At 37.6% G+C, this 15031-nt stretch overlaps 1 long non-coding RNA gene across 2 annotated transcripts in view; it reads left to right on the top strand.

Annotated features, from left to right (window-relative positions):
• Nucleotides 1-14017, top strand: part of LOC106986393 (uncharacterized) — a 161527-nt gene extending 147510 nt beyond the window's left edge. The window contains exons 1-6 of one of the 2 annotated variants that reach the window (XR_008291166.1): nucleotides 2381-2838; nucleotides 3291-3383; nucleotides 5976-6017; nucleotides 12126-12215; nucleotides 13213-13319; nucleotides 13978-14017. This is a non-coding gene — a long non-coding RNA (uncharacterized LOC106986393). Of the gene's footprint in view, nucleotides 1-2380; nucleotides 2839-3290; nucleotides 3384-5975; nucleotides 6018-12125; nucleotides 12216-13212; nucleotides 13320-13977 lie in introns of those variants that run through there. The other variant, XR_008291165.1, reaches the window with a different exon arrangement.
• The last annotated feature ends 1014 nt before the right edge of the window (nucleotides 14018-15031 follow it).

The raw sequence follows: 15031 nt of genomic DNA, 5'->3' as shown, positions 1-15031 counted from the left end.
TTTTCAGTGCTTTTACTGTTTCTTTTTTCTTTTCTTTTTTTCTCTTTTCTTTTCTTTTCTTTTTTCTTTTCTTTTCCTCTTTCTCTTTCTTTCTTTCTTTCTTTCTTTCTTTCTTTCTTTCTTCCTTTCTTCCTTTCTTCCTTTCTTTCTTCTTTTCTTTCTTTCAACAAGTCACATCTCAGGAGCTGCCTGCATTTCAACTGTGTGCATGGAGCCGGTGTGCACCCTGTTCCTGGTTGTGAGAGCTCTGGAGATACTTTCCCTTCCATCTACGAACTGTTCTTCTCAGAGATTAGTCACGACAGCAACGTGATCTTAGGCATTTCTTCTGCTGTGCAGCTGACTGTGAAGCCAAGTAAAAGGGCAAACTATTTATAAATCAAGCGGTTACAGGTGCAGAGAATAGATAAGAGTTTAGCTTTGTCCAGGTTGGGAGACCATTCTTACTGAATTTCCTTGTTTAGGGTATGCGAGGGCAGACTCAAATTTAGAGTCAGGGTTAGGGTTTTTTCAAAGAGCCTGTACCAGAGCTGAACTTACTCCCACCTAAGCTGCTTGCAAAGTCTGCCAGTGTCAGAGTCTCTATTGTTGGTTGATTTTCTTTTCATTTAACAACTGTTTACTAAGTAGCTGCTATAAGCTAACACCATGATAGGAGGTGATAAATTTGGCAAGGAAAACAACAAATTCAGTAATATATAAGAATACTTTCTCTGGCTTATAAATGTGAAAAGAGCTAGGTGTGCACCCGGAAGAGAGCCGTTCCCTCTCCAGTGGCCAAGTATGGCTCCACAGACCCGCCTTCTACTTGAGACAGCCCTTGCCTTCCCCAGTTATCCCCAAATGGCCTTGCCAAACTCAATCTTTCTCAACATTTTTCTCTTTCTCCATCCTTTTCCCACCCAATTTGGATTTGTAGCTGTTACTTGTTAACAGGCATTATTAATATTTATAATATAATATTACTAATTATCATCTACAATTAAGCCTCATTGATTTCAGGGTGCCTGGCTGAGTCAGTTGGTACAGCATCTGACTCTTGATCTCAGGGTCGTTAGATCAAGCCCTGCATTGGGCAGGAAGCCTACTTAAAAAAGAAAAGCCATTGATTTCTTCAGGAAGGGGAGGGACAGCTCTGGGTCTATCTCCTCCTCACTCCTTGGTGACTGTTTGTCTTAATTTAAGTCATTCCACACACATGCACCTGGGAAACATCTTTCCCAGTTTTGTCCCTGAAATTCTCTCTTTTCTATTTTAAGTCCCCCCCCCCACAATTTTTTGAGGCCCACCTACTTTTTCTTATTGGCTTGTTTATGTATATATATATATATATATATATATATATATATATATATATACACACACACACACACACACACACACACATTGTACTGTTGCCTATCATGGCCTTTCTTGCCTCTCGAATTATAGAAATGTGGAATATGCCAGTCCTGGGTAAATTAGCTTTGTTTGGCCACATGTCCAGTACTTTTATCATAAATAACTTTGGTATTTTTTTTTAACAGTGTGTGTTGAAAATTCCTGTTCCCAATTTACTCTCTTGGGTTCAAGGCTTAGGTGTTATGTCTCTTTTTCCACTGTATACAGAATTGGGCTCCAGAGGCTCCTTTTTAGACTTAAGATGTTAATTCACACAAAAATCATACTAAAGTGCTCATGTTCATAGAATAAATGTTGATTTGCCACAGGTTTAGTCTTTCTTTTTTCTTTCCTTTTTCATTTGCTTTTCCTGATTTCTCGCAATCCCATACCCATCCGTTCTTTATTTCTGTGACCAAAAAAAAACCCCCAAAATATGTATGTTCCTGGCACATGGCAGGCACAGTGTGTACATAAACAAATAGGACAAGGAATCTACCATGGAAAATGGGTGAACATATGGTTTGAAATATCAAGAAATAAGAGCTGACTCTTTGCTATTTTTGTCCAATACGTATTTTGTGTTGGGTTCGACTCTTTGAACCATCTATTACTTTGGGAGAAATTTGTTACGGATTTAGATTTTCTGCCTTGGAAGCCATAAGCTCCTGTGACAGACGTGTTGAATTTCGTATAAAGCTCGAGTAAGACACAGTATCTGTACTGAGGCTTACTGCTGTGCATTTGAGAAAATTGGTTTTTCAGTAAAGAAGTAACCTCCTGTCACCCTGACCCCAGGCAATGGGTTTTCAGATGTATTTAGGAAATCTGGTAATCCTTGCTGCCTCTTATCTCTGAGAGTGACTGAATTGAGTGGAATGAATATTTATTGAGAGCCCACAAAGAGGAGCCTCCCAGCCTCTGCATTAAGTTTGACACAGAGGTCGGCAGTAACAGGGCAAGGGCAGGGGCGGGCGAGGGGGGAGCCATCAGAAGAGGCAGGAGTAAACTCTCGGAGGCAAGAGAATTCAGGAGTCTGTGGGGTCTATTTCAGGGTATAGTGGGAAAGCAAGTTGGTGGACTATTTCTGAAAGGGCTTGGAATACTTGGCTGGAAGTGGCAAGTTACATATGACCAACACAATTAGGCCTTGGCTTTCCACCCAGCAATGAGTCAGCGTCAGGTGAGGCTCTGACGTACTGAGGACGCTGTGCCAGCAAACACGTGCAACGCTGAAGCCCAGTCTCCATCTGATCTTTGGGTCCCATGTGACTGGGAGGGAGGAGCCTGAACTGTGATGCTCCCTGAAGTCTTCAGGCAAAGTTCTGTTCAGCAGGTTTTTTCCTGGGAGGTGTGAGGAGCTGTGAGGGTCCATACCTGTCCAGGCCCCCATCCCACATCACAAAACGTTCCTTCTCATGTTTTTATGGTGCTTCAAGAGACAAATGGAGTACAAAGGTCATGCAGATATTTTTTTTTCTCTCTCACTTTTGGAAATGAAGTCTATGAGGGTAGGAAGTAGGGTTTCTCAGGTCCTTTGACCTCTTGGTTTCAATTCAGGATTGAAATCACTTGCAGAATTTTAAGACAATTCAAAGACAAAGTATAGTCTATTGCTTAGAAAACAAATGATGAGTTTAGGAGAAATTCTTTATTGATTCCACGGTCCCATTTTAAACCTTTTGTTAAGGAGTTAGCAGTTATAGGCATATAGCTCTCGGAGGTCATCAATGGCTGTGCCTGGGTCAGTGATTTTCAAATCAGGGACTAATTGGGTGGGAGTAGGGATAAAGTGGTGTCAACAAGGGCATACTAATTGTGTCAATTTAGACACAATAAATCCTAAAATCCTAAAATAATTTAGGACACCATAAATCCCTTAATTCATGTCTTGCCCATTCTTTTAACAGATACATCTTAACCGTCTGTTATGGGTACGAATTATTGTCAAGAGATGGAGAAGTATATAGTCTTGTGTGCCTCTTTGTCACGTGTCAATACTGGTAAGTTTCAAATTCTTTCTTTCTCTGAGATTGAAAGGTTTTCTCCTGTTTCTCTTCTACACATCTCCTTAAAATGAGAGTCTCTGTGTCCTTTGAGTATGTAATAAGCAAAGGAAAGTATATTTCTGACGCTTAACTATTGCAGAACAGTTTTGAACAAACTACTCAGGTAAAGTACCATAACAAATCATGCATATAAATAGAACAAAGTCTATTTATGAAACATGTCTCACACTTGTTTCCATGTAGTATGTGTAACAAGGCAGAAGCTGTCCCCATTTTATAGATGGCGACTCAGAGATCGAGTAGCTTGTCTATAGCTTGTTAAATGGCAAAGCCTAGACTGGAAAGGGGAGTCTGGTGTTTTTCCCATTGCCTTATACTTCCTCCACAAATGTCAAGGGCAACTGGATACTGGCATTCTTTTCAAAGTCCGATCAAAATGACTCTTGAACAATTGTGGCTGTTGTTTGAAATATTAAGTTGTTTTTTGGTATCCTTTCTCGATAAGAGAAGGGAAATATGACACCTAAACGTGGTTAAAGAAGACACATACCTTAATCTGAAAAGACATCTGTATGTATTCTGATGACCTTGTAAATTGCATTAAATAAATTTTTGAGTTGTTTATTTTATTTTTTTTAGGTTTGGGTTGCTTTTATGGATATAGCTTTTTCAAGCCTGCCATTGTGGATGTGTATTTTACTCTAAAATCTGTTTTTAGAAGAACTAGAACTTTTCCATATCGGTGTAGTAGTATTTATTGATTAGTCAGTACACGCCAGGCACTATTACATGTTACATTCTTAGGCTGTCCTAACAACCCTGTGAGAAAAATACTATTATTATTTTAATATTGATATAATAATTTTAATAGTTTAATATTATTTAATAATAATACCCTTCTTACTTTAATTATATTTTAATAAACTTTACTATTACTTTAATATTTAAATATTATTTTAACATTTAATAGATGAGAAGATCGGGGCACAGAAAAATTAAGTGACTTGCCCAAGGTTATACAGCTCGCAAGAATGAAAACTGGGGCTTGAATTTGGGCTGATCGGATTCAGAGCCCGTTTTTACCCACAGCATTTATAGGGCTTTTCCTTGGCATTGCTGTGAGGAGTGAGTGGCTGTTCATAGGGCACTTCGTAGCTTTGGTCTTCAGATTCTTTATTTGTGAAAAGAGATGGCACTAGATAATTTATTTATTGGGCTACTTAGCAGTAGTCCTTATTTAGGGATGTTCCCTATTTAATCCTCACTGTATGGACCTAGAATTCTAACCTTAAATATGGACAGTATTACCATTCTCTTCATTTTACATATGGGGAAATTAGGACTTAGGCCAAGTACCTGCAAAATGTGGCCTAGGTGGGGAAAGAACTGATTCAAACTCAAGATTCTAATCAATATACGTAACTGCCTTTCCCTTTTAAGGACTTGGGTGCCTTAAAATTCCATACCTTGAATCCTGGCTTTTTATTTCAAAGACATAATAATAATATGTTTGTTTCATAAAGCCACGAATTTATAGCTCTTCCAAGAAGTGACCTTAGTCTACAAATGGCTGCCAATGTTTGAGAACCATTGACATAGATAATAGCAGTCTTAACAATGAAACATTGTGCTATTAATATTATATTATTATTTTTTTGAGGAGTCACATGCGTAGCAAACAGGATGTAACCGGACATGTTAGGCAAGCTGTTGCTAACTCAGAAGACTAAAGGGGATTAAATTCTCATTATTACTCACAGTTAGTCCCCAAATATCTGTGTATGTTCAGTTTCTACAGTTTGGCAGGAAGTCTTAGAGAACCAAACAGCATGCCCTTCCGCCCCTGGCATATTCATAAGCTATTTTGGGGTGAGTCATCGGAATTCTGTGGTTTGTATATCCTGAAGGGAGAGAAGAGACCCTGTATGGTTAGCATTTATTTGAAACAGTTAGTTGGGGAAAAAAATTCTTTGATAAAAGGTCAACATTAGGTAAGCGATGCCTCCAGAAGGATCTCTCCGTTGTTGTAAAGATTCAGCTCATATTTACGTCTCTGGGAATATCACACAAACTTAAATATTCACACTGTGCGTATTTGCAGCTAATGCACACAGCAGCCTGGGTCTGGAGTTTAGTTAGGGGTAATTAACAGAGAATTCACAACTTGAATTGTAAACTCAGGCTAAACGACTCTTCTTCTGTCCTTAGAATTCCTGCTCCCTGACGTCAAAGTAATGCTCAGAGTTGGATAGTGTTGTAGGTACATGAAAACAGAGAGGCCAAGCCAAACCTCTAAGGTCTGTCTGATATGACCAATATTATAATTGTGGATCATGATTTTTTTTTTAAACCACGTGAATTTTGTGAATCCCCTAATTTAATCATGGCATCTAACTGCTGGTGGATTCTGTAAATATTTTTGTGTATCCACCATGCAAAATATTCTTTTAAAAAATTGTGGATTATGATTAAGTCACTTAAAGCAGTAAAAAATAAGTGGGTAAGAGTTAATTTTTCTCCTTGTAGCTACAAAGGAGCCTGAGGGGGAATTACAGTCTTTAAAAACTATTTTTCTTGTCTCATCAGGAAAAGAAACTGATCATTATTGGAAGAAGGAAGAAAATACAGGTTAGTTGGGTACTCATGGTAGGACTCCCAAAAGTCTCATAGGGGCGCCTGGCTGGCTCAGTTCGAAGAGCATGAGATTCTTAATCTTGGGTTGTGAGTTCAAGCCCCATGTTGGGCATGAGGTCTGCTGAAAAAAAAAAATCTCATAAAGACTGTTTAGACCTGAGGAGAGTGTTACTTCCAGAATTGAAGTAAGCCTATGGCCTGCAGCGCCAGTAGTCCCTATGACAGGGTTACCAAGGAAAGGAAGCGGTGACATTCGATGCTTGTGTTCAGTTATCCGTGTGATTATGACCACCAGATTGGTGACTGTAGACGTGGTGGACAACTTGGAATAGCCCTCAGATTGGGCAAGTTAAAATATTGCCCTGTTTTCTGAAGAATAGAGAGACTACTGTTTGGTCCTTAAAATGGTTTTAGATGGAAATATAAATAGAGGATTACATAGCACTGAAATACATAATGAGTAAAAGCTCTCTTTAGTTTTCTCTCAGTTTTCTGATTATGTCAAGTAGGAAGTTTTAGTTCCACATTAGTAAGATTTAAGTTCTCCTCGGAGCAGGCGACCGCCTCTCTTTCCCTAGGCTTGAATAACTACTTATTCATAACCCTTCTTTGCACGTCTTATTTATTGTAAGTGAAACAGATTTTCACTTATTTATTATTCACTTATTTATTGTAAGTGTAAGTTACGTCTTATTTATTGTAAGTGAAACAGATTTTCTATTTACATGGAGTAGACATTTTTAAAAAATGTATCCATATAAAAAGTGAGGTGATTGGAAAAAACATTAACTAAAGAATGATGCAAGTGGTTAGCTGAATAGGCAATGGGGGCTCATCGGAAGAGGTACCCAGCACATGAAACTTTTTAACTTTGGTAATTAAGAGGCAGATGGTTTTACAAATGAAAACAGAAACCTTAGTTGGCTTAGGTCCTCACTGCTTGTCCTTCTCAGAGAATAGTCCACAGACCAGCGATGGTCGGTGAACTTTTGTCCACCTGGAAGGAAAGAAGTCCCGAAACTGCAAGTAATGACTTAGAAACTTTTATAGCTTATCGCCATTGTGTTGGCATTCAATCACACGAAATATTTTTCTAGTAACTTATTTTTATTGTATAGTATGTTACTTAAGCCCTAGTCTGGAATTGAGCAGAAAAGAAACATGATAGTTTGGGAAGCACTGATGTAGAGTGTGTGTTTAGAACAAAAACATGACCAAGGAAAGTGGCAGTTTGATACTAAACGGTTATGATAAAGGAATATGTGCTGGTTTAAAGTACATGGTCTACATGGAATCTAGAAGAATGAGAGTCAAGAGGCTAAGTCCATACGTAAGGAGCGGGACTGTCTCAATCCTTTCATATCCCCAGGATCCAGCACAGTGTCTGGCATGTAGTAAGCACTCTATACATATTTTGGGATGGATGAATGAATGAATGAGTAAATGAGGTGTTTGGCAGGTGGATCTAATGCCATTACCAGAGAGTATGCTCTATTACAGTGCAGGAGGGGTCCATTATGCTATTCCAGGCATCTCAAAACACTATTCAGCTCTCTTTGTTCTGATTATATAAAAAGCAAGTCACCTTCTAAGTATTAATTAGGTTATCAATGTACCCTGACTCTAAGAAGCCTTAATGTAAAATATTTTTTAATTTCAGGACATATACCACAACAGGAAGGGTAGGCTGGGTTATGTTCAGTAATACCGCCAATGTCTCAGGGGCTTAGCCCAACAATTATTTCTTTCTTTCTCACACACATGCCCAACAAAGGTTGACACAGGGCCTTGCTTGCTCCTTGTAGTCCTTTCTGTGCATCCATAATAACCATAGCAGGCAAATAACATCCTGCTTCTTCGAGCTTCAGCCTGGAAATGACACATTTCACTTCTATTTATATTTTCTTGGCTAAACTAAAGAGCATGTCTAATATCAATGGTGGTGGGAGGGAAGATAATCCTACCATGTATCAGGAAAGTGAAAAGCAGGAAACATTTTGTGGCGAGTGTTGCCATATGCACTCAGCTATTGTGAATGATATCCACAAGGGTTATTCCCTCTTTGGTTGATCTTCCGTGACTGCACCATCAGCACTGAGTTTCTGCCCTTTCAGATCTCTGGACTGAATCTTGAATGTGGTGACCCGGAGAATGCAGGGCTGTTTGTAACCTTTTGCTTCGGCCATCAGCTCACCTACGTTAGTTACTCTGTTCTGTTTTTTCTGTAATGTTAATAGTGACCTCTGCCAGAGAATACCAACTCCTTGGGTTCAAATTTTTTCTCCACTGACCAAACTTTTCTGTTGAATATGTCTTTCCATAAGAAGGCAGGCGATTGGCCTTAGACCTTGGTCAGGGAGTATTCTTCCAGTGAAATTTTAAAATGACTGTAAATATCAACATAAATATTCTTCTGTGGGATTGTTAGGCTGAGTCAGCTTCCAGGAGGCTGATCATCCCAAGAAAATCAAGCGTATCAAGTTTCTAGATCTACAAACAAGAATGATGGTAGGTCCTAGGTCCCTAGTGATCTGCAGATTCTTTCTTTCTCTTTCTCTTTCTCTTTCTTTTCTTTTTCCTTTTCTTTTCTTTCTTTCTTTCTTTCTTTCTTTCTTTCTTTCTTTCTTTCTTTCTTTCTTTCTTTCTTTCCCTTTCCTTTCCTTTCCTTCCCTTCCCTTCTCTTCAACTCCCTTCCCTTCCTTCCCTTCTTTCCCTTCCCTTCTTTTCCCTTCCCTTTTTCCCTCCCTCCCTTCCTTCCTTCCTTCCTTCCTTCCTTCCTTTCTTCCTTCCTTCCATCTGTTTACCTAGCTATCTACTCTATCTGTATCTAGATTGGGCTAGAAAGGATATTTCTCAGATGCATGAAAACTTTTACTGTCTAAGGGAATAGAAAACATCTTCTTCCCTTAAAATATATTTACATAATTTACTTGCAAATTTACCAGGAAAGAAAGGATCTGCTTTTAAAAAGTGGCCTTTTTGCAGCTATTGCTAGCATTATTTGGACTTCTGAAATTAGTGGAACCCGAATCAGGAATGGTGAAATTTGACAGCATGCTTGAAAAGCCCATGGTTTTCAGAATTGTAAATAAAAATATCAATATCTGCCTCTGTCTACAGACGGATGACAGAGGGAGGTAGAGGTCTGAGACTTCTAAATGTGATCAGAAGAAACAGTCAAATATTACTGAGCTTCTTTCTCCAAAGCTGTTTTGACCAGACCTTCCCCTCAGCTGCCTGTACTGAATGCATGAATAGAATCGCTTCCAGATCTTTACAACATTGTGCTGGTGAATACAAACTAATTACACAGTTGAATGGTAAGGAAGGAGGGATCTTTTATTACTCCTCAGTCAGCTGTTGCACATCTAGACATGTAGCTAATAATTTATTAGCCTCTAATTTTGGAGACTGGCTCTAGATGATAAGCCTCATAAAAAGCTAACAAGGAGATGCTCTTGATAAGGTGGTAAATCATTAAATAGAGAAATGACCAGTTGATTTATGATTTACTGGAATACTTTAGACTGTGAAAGATAAACCTCCATTTCTGTTTTGCAAGTGATATCCCTGCTATCCTTAAAAAAATTAAGCTTGGATTACAGAATGCAAAAAAAAAAAAAAAGGCACATTTCCAGCCAATTTCAGACATCTTCAGCTAGAACAAATGCTCATTACTCGGTCCTATTTCCTCTCCTGAGCACATAGGTAGTTGGTTCAGAAATATTTATGCCAGTGTTTCCTTGGGAACTGATAAAAATGGTAGAATTTATGAAGATAAGTACAAGGGACAATGTGGAGATTTAACTGAATGTAACATTTTCATGCCGTTTCACTCACTATGATATATGATTCACCTTCTGAAACAATAGCATTTTTATGTGTGTAGTTGTATCCAGGTGAAAATAGATTGTTCCTAATGTTTTCCTTTATTTTATAATTAATATTTTTTTCTTTTTAAAAACAGATTTCATGAAAATAGTTGCTTCAACCTGTTATGGTCATTACAAAAATTACACGCATTGTACAATGGAATATTATTTGGCCCTTACAAAGAAAGGAATCCTGCCATTTGTGACAAATGGGTAAATCTGGAGAACATTATGCTAAATGCGGAAACATAAATACTGTATGATCTCACTTATCTGTAGAATCTAAAATAGTTGAACTCATAGAAACACTGAGCAGAACGGTGATTGCCAGGTAATTGGGGGCAGAGGGGATAGAGGAAATGGGAGACAATTTGGTTAAATTTTACAAAGTTTCAGGTATGCACAATGAATAAGTTCTGGAGATCTAAGGTACAGCACATTGACTATAGTTAACAATACTTCGTTTTGTACTTTTATACCTATAATTTGCTAGGAGGGTAGATGATAAGTGTTCATCACAAATTAAAAAGAAGGTACCAAATTAATTTGTTTAATTTAAACAAATTAAAAGTAATATGTTAATTACTTGATTGTGGTGATCATTTCACAATGTATTTGTATATTAAAACATCAAGTTGTGCACCTTACGTATATACAATTTTGACTTGTCAATTACGTCTCCGTAAAACTGAAGAGGAAAAAAATAATCTAACTAATCTTCCTGCAAGCTGACTTTTTAAAGAACTCAGCTAGGGACATCTCGCAATATAAAAACATCTAGGGGACTTTTTTAAATAAACATTTTTTAAATTTAAATTTTAGGTAGCCATCATAGAGTGCAATATTGGTTTCAGGAGTAGAATTCAGTGATTTGTCACCTACATCAACACCCAGTGCTCATCACAACAAGTGTTTCCTTAATACCTTAATACCCTCCTTAATACCCATCACCCATCTAGCCCATCTCCCACCCATCTCCCTCTATCAACCCTTAGTTTGTTTTCTATTGTTAAGAGTCTCTTGTGGTTTATTTCCCTCTCTCCTCTTCTCCCACCACATTTCCATATGTTCATCTGTTTTGTTTCTTAAATTGTGCATATGAGTGAAATCATGTGGTATTTGTCTTTCTCTGTTCGACTTATCTTATTTAGCATAATACCTTCTAGTGCCATCTACCTTGTTGCAAATGGCAAGATTTTATTCTTTTTGATGACTGAGTAATATTCCTATATATATATATATATATATATACACACACACACACACACACACACACACACACACACCCACATCTTCTTTATCCATTCATCAGTCGATATACATTTGGGCTCTCTTTATAGTTTGGCTATTGTTGATAGTTTTTTGAGGAATCTCCATACTGTTCTCTAGAGGGGCTACACCAACGTGCATTCCCACCAACAGTGCAAGAGGGTTCCTCTTTCTCCACATCCTTGCCAACCCCTTTTGTTTCTTGTGTTGTTAATTTTAGCCATTCTGACAGGTGTGAGAGGACAATTTTTTAAAATTACCTCAGAAAAATGCAGGGAGCAACAAGAATGTAATAAACAGTTACATGCAATATTTTTTAACTTTTATGACTCAAATCCATTCAGATATTTATTTGACAATTACTGATGAGGTCCCTGCTAAATTCTAGAATGTAAAGTTATTAAACACACATAGCTTTTGTCTTTATCAGAGTTGCAGTCTAGTATTAACTTGATTCTAATTTTCATTATGATTTTTCTTAATCTTTTGATTGTTTAATAAATTATGTTTATGACTTTTCCCAAATCTATTTTCTTGTAATATTTGTTTTTACTTATTCCAAATATAATTGCATTAAACAAATAGAATATGGTTTGAAGTATACTGACTGAAATTTACTGAAAATCTTTTTATGGTATGATATGTGGTCACCTTTCATCAATGTTCCACATATGCTTGAAAAGAATATGTTCTCTGATCATAATGTGTGCAGGGTTTAATTTGTCCCCATTACATAAATTATTAGTTGTGTTTGTTCAAATATTCTTTATTCCCATGATTATAATAGTTTGCTTTATCTATTAATTGTGTAGAAGGTGTGTTAAAATTCCCCCCATTTATGGTGCATTTGTCAACTTCCCCTTGCAACTTTGTTAATTTTTTGGCTTTGTATGTTAGGAGGCCATGTTAATAGCTACATATGGGTTTATAATTTTTATATCATTCTGACTAATTGAACTAGTCAAACTCTAGGTGACTGCAGCATTGGCTAACAGCAAGACTGAAACCTCCTGTGAGACCCTGAACTCCTGTGAGATGCTGAACTACTCAGGTGAGCAGCTCTCAGATTCCTGACACCAAAACTGAAACTTCCCTCTGAAACCATGAGAAACAACTGTTTGTTGTTTTTGCTATTTTATTTTTTAAAGTTTATTTATTTATTTATTTATTTATTTATTTATTTATTTAGAGAAGGACAGAGACAGCTTGAGTTGGGAGGCAGAGAGGGAGAGAGAGAGAGAATCCCAACCAGGTTCTGTGCTGCGAACGCAGAGCCCAATGTGGGGCTTGAACTCACAAAACTGTGAGATCATGACCTGAGCTGAAACCAAGAGTTGGCTGGTTAACCAACTGAGCCACCCAGGCACCCCTGTTTGTTGTTTTTATGCAGCTGAATTTTAGGCTAATTTGTTACATGGTTATTGATAACTAACACAATCCAATTTTCTCTATTTTCTCTTTCTGGAACTCTAATTGGACAACTGTTAGCCTTTTTTTCATTCTATCCTCCACATCTCTTAACATATATTTTCCAACTTTCTGTCTCTCTGTGAAGTATTAAGCATAATTTACTGAAATCCAGCTTCTAGTTTACCAGTTCTTTCTTTGGCTTATTCTCATCTGCTATTTAAATAATCTAGTGAGTTTTTAATTGTGGCAATTAGATTTTCACTCTTGGAAGTTATGTTTATTTCCTCTTTCTCACATATTTTTGCTCCTTTTTGCAAACATCTTATTCCTCATATTTGGCCAATCATACTTGTTTCAGAATACTGAGGATACTTGGATGAAGATGCCCAAAGTTCCAGAAAAGATCTCGTGTTTCATTTTGACAAGATCCTGGAGTGTTACCAACCTAGAGGCACATTTAATTAAATATATTTGCTTTCATGTTCCAGAGCTCCCCAGAGGTACAAATTAAACCTCCCACCCTGGCTTTCCTGATGGGAAACATAGAATTTCAAAATTCCTCAGGGAGATAGATATTTTCTTCACTGAGCAAAGGACTGACACAGGCAGGTTATAAGTGACATTTGCTCACCTTCTAGTGCATGCTGATGAAGCACCACGAGGGCTGTTTCCACCGTCTCTGTATCTTCAAGAAGACTGGGTCGATCCTGTTCATCAGGGCAATTCCTGGAGCTGGTTTCTGCAGGTACTCTAGAAGAAATGCCCACTGGGTTTGCTTTTTCTTTCTTTCTTTGTCTTTCTTTCTTTCTTTCTTTCTTTCTTTCTTTCTTTCTTTCTTTCTTTCTTTCTTTCTTTCTTTCTTTCTTTCTTCTTTCTTTCTTTTTTATAGGGCATGCAAGGAATAGCTCTGACTCTTATCAAGAATGACCAAGGACTCTGGCTGAACTGCCTGAGCACATGAAATCCACCATTCTTAAAACATATGCAGATAGTGGCTCATCACGATTTTGTATTTCATTTCACATATATCATTGGAACATAAGTTCAAAAATTACTATTATTGGTATCAGTTTTATTTTCAAGACCTACAGGCTTCAAGAACTTTAGAGAGTAGTCTGTTGGCTGAAAGAAAATGTCTGTTTATAAAGTGGCTTTTGTTTAATGATTCTTAAGCTTTATAAGGCAGACCCAGAGGTACTTACCAAGACCTTACTGTAGTAAACGAGTGCTTCTTAAACTATTTATGGTGAAGGATATTTTTCTTAACCAATTCTTTTTTGCATTCCTCCATTTTAAGTTTCTGACTTCATTTTCTTCTCTCTCTTGGTTTGTAACTTAAAGGGGACAGAGTTTATCAGGTATTGACTTAATTTATTGTTTCTCTTGTTTTTCCCTTTCCCAAGTATAGGCATCAAGAGCAATAAATCTCCTCTAAGTACTACATTGGCAGCATCCCTGTAGACTCTCGTAAATTTTTCTGTTGCATCTTAAATGTCTCACCAACCAAAAGTTTATTTAAGAAGAATTTACTCTCCTAAATGCAATAAGAAAAAGAGCTGAAAAAGAGGTACAACTAGAGGAAGGAAATGGCATACGATAAAATGATCAGTTGTTGATATTATGATATTACACCCAAGATAATCAAATGAAAATCAGTCAACACTTAAAGTGAAGAGATGTAAAATAAATATTACCAAAATGATTCCTTTCTTCCTTTATACTAAGAATTAGAAAACAAAACAGTAGGCAGACCCCATACACGATAACAACTATAAAAATAAATCATCCTAAAATTAGTTTACCAATAAATATGCAGAAAGTATATGAAAACTACAAAATTTACTACGAGTTATAAAAAGACAATGGGGCACCTGGGTGGCTTAGTTGGTTAAGCTTCCCACTTCAGCTCGGGTCATGATCTCACAGCTTGTGAGTTTGAGCCCCACGTTGGGCTCTGTGCTGACAGCTCAGAGCCTGGAGCTTGCTTTGGATTCTGTGTGGAGACACAGACACTCTCTCTGCCCCTTCCCTGCTTGTGCTCTGTTTCTCTCTCTCAAAAATAAATAAACATAAAAAAAATAAAAATAAAAAGACAAGAAAATAAGTAGACATATCATGCTCATGCGGGAAAAGACTCAATGTGGTAAAGATGTGTATCTTTTCCTGTTAGTTTATATGCTTAGTGTAATGTCAGTCAGAATCTCAATGGAACAGTTTGGAAAATATGCCCAAATGATTCTGAAACTCATCTGGGGAAATAAATGGCAATAATTTGTCCTACTTCTCTTCCTGGTGGGGGTGGAGGTCTGGGCTGGGTGAGGAGTGGAGATGGGAGGAAGGTGAGGTGGTGGTCTAGGTGTAGAGGACCAGCCATCACCGGGGTTGTCTTGAGGCCCACTTGAAAAATGGACAAGGGCAACTCCTGGACAAGATTTTGGGCACTTCCCACTGAGAAAT

The sequence above is a fragment of the Acinonyx jubatus genome, chromosome D4 (genome assembly GCF_027475565.1).
Source record: "Acinonyx jubatus isolate Ajub_Pintada_27869175 chromosome D4, VMU_Ajub_asm_v1.0, whole genome shotgun sequence".
Classification (NCBI taxonomy): domain Eukaryota; kingdom Metazoa; phylum Chordata; class Mammalia; order Carnivora; family Felidae; genus Acinonyx; species Acinonyx jubatus.
This window is presented reverse-complemented; position numbering and strand designations above follow the sequence as displayed.